The following is a 2,339-nucleotide window of genomic DNA, read 5'->3' as shown; positions in this document are numbered from 1 at the left end:
GAGAAAAAGAAAGGAATGAAATAAGGGAACATTGAATTTTTCAACTATTTATGTACTGTTTATTTCAATTTTTAAAAATCTGAAGCAGGCTGGGTGTGGTGGTTCATGCCTGTAATCCTAGCATTCTTGGAGGCTAAGACAGGAGGATCACTTGAGCTCAGGGCTTGGAGACCAGACTGAGCAAGACTGAGACCCCATCTCTACAAAATATAGAAAAAATTAGGCATGCACCTATCATCCCAGCTACTTGGGAGGCTGAGGCAGGAGGATCGCTTGAGCCCAGGAGTTCGAGGTTGCAGTGAGCTAGGCTGATGCCACGGCACCCTACCCAGGACTACGGAGTGAGAGCGTCAAGGGGGGGGAAAGAAATCTGAAGCAAACATGATAAAATGTTAAGATTTGCTAAATCTTCTGGTAGGGACTTGGTGTTCATTTTATTATATTTTTGTATTTGTCTAATCATCTATTGTTGTGTAACAAAGCACTACCATACTTGATGCCTTAAAATAACAATTTATGATGCTCTCTCACAATGACGGGAGTCTGTCTGGCTGGGTTTCACCTGGTGGCTCTTCCCGGAGGTCCCTTTGCTTGTTGCAGGTAGGTGGTGGCTGGTGCCGTTGGACAGTCTCACTGAGCTCAACATCAAACATAACTTCATGCTTCACATGACTGGCTCCTCTGCTGGGATTATCTAGGACAACTGGGGGGGGGGAGGGTTAGCTGGATATTTCTCTCGCCTTTTCCCTCTCCGTCTCTCTCTCTCTCTCTCTCTCTCTCTGTCCTCCTTTCTTAGCCAGCTTGGATTTCCTCACAGCAGGACGGTATCACAGTAGTAAGTTAAATGCCAGCTGGCTTTCCCAAAGCAAACATTTCAACACTTAGGCTGAAGCTGAAGACTTCTTGTGACCAAACCCTCAAAGTCACAGAACATTATTCTATTGGTCAAAGCCAGTCACATGGCCAAACCAGAGCCACACTGGGGTGTGCAGAGCTGTGAATGCTGGGAGATGTGATTCGTTGGGTGGCCATCTTTGAAAACTAACTACTATATATATATATATATATATATATATATATATATATATATATATTTTTTTTTTTTTTTTTTTTTTTTTTTTTTTTTTGAGACAGAGTCTCACTTTGTTGCCTGGGATAGAGTGAGTGCCGTGGCATCAGCCTAGCTCACAGCAACCTCAAACTCCTGGGCTCAAGCGATCCTCCTGCCTCAGCCTCCCGAATAGCTGGGACAAAGGGCATGGGCCACCATGCCCGGCTAATTTTTTCTATATATGTTAGTTGCCCAATTATTTTCTTTCTATTTATAGTAGAGACGGGGTCTCACTCTTGCTCAGGCTGGTTTCAAACTCCTGACCTTGAGCCATCCTCCCGCCTCTGCCTCCCAGAGAGCTAGGATGACAGGTGTGAGCCACCACACCTGGCCTACATATTTTTCCCATATGCCTAAAATATTGCATAGAGAAAATTAAATAGCATTTTATAAGAGAGGTAGGATGGTTAATGTTGTATTAAATTGTCTAGATCTCAATGCCTAGATATTTAGTAAAATATTATTGTTGATATTTTTTGCAAGGGTATTTTAAAAATATGATCAACATTTTCATCAGTAGACTTTGTGTACAACAAGTGACCCTCCATAATTTGGGTTGCCCTTATTCAATCAGTGAAAGGCCTTAATAGACAAAGATTGACCTCGCCAGGAGGGAGGGAATTCTACCAACAGATATGTCCTTCAAACTTGAACTGCAATGTTGGCTCTTCCCTATGTCTCCAGCCTTCCAGGCTACCCTGCAGATTGTGGTCTTACCAGCCTCTATAATCATGTGAGTCAATTCCTTAAAATCTTGATTGACAGATAGATCTATATTCTATTGGTTCTGTTTCTCTAGAGAACCCTAGGTAGTACAGGCAGTGAGGAGACACAAGACTAAATGTTTATAGACTCTTTTGGATTCTGGTAAAATTTTGATGTGTCAATTCAACATTAAAATATTCCAGCCTTTCAAAGGACATTGAGTTGTTCCCAAAAGTGACGTGATAGTCTTATAGCACCCGGACCCTTATTTTAACACAAGTTATTGTTGTTGTTCTTTGGATGAGCAAGTTTTTGTCACACAGGTAAGAACTCATGATATATGAGCACTTAAAAATGTTAAACATCCATGAACCATTAGTTAGATGCTAAATTAATCACTGTATTTGAATTTTATCTTTTTTATTTTTTTTAACCCAACAGACAATGCATTCCATTATGGAAATTTTGGAGAATGCAAAGTACTAACAAAAGAAAAGAAAAGAAAAGAAAAGAAACAAATTAT

Source organism: Microcebus murinus, chromosome 26, assembly GCF_040939455.1.
Source record: "Microcebus murinus isolate Inina chromosome 26, M.murinus_Inina_mat1.0, whole genome shotgun sequence".
In the NCBI taxonomy this organism is placed as follows: domain Eukaryota; kingdom Metazoa; phylum Chordata; class Mammalia; order Primates; family Cheirogaleidae; genus Microcebus; species Microcebus murinus.
Note: the sequence above shows the minus strand (reverse complement) of the source record.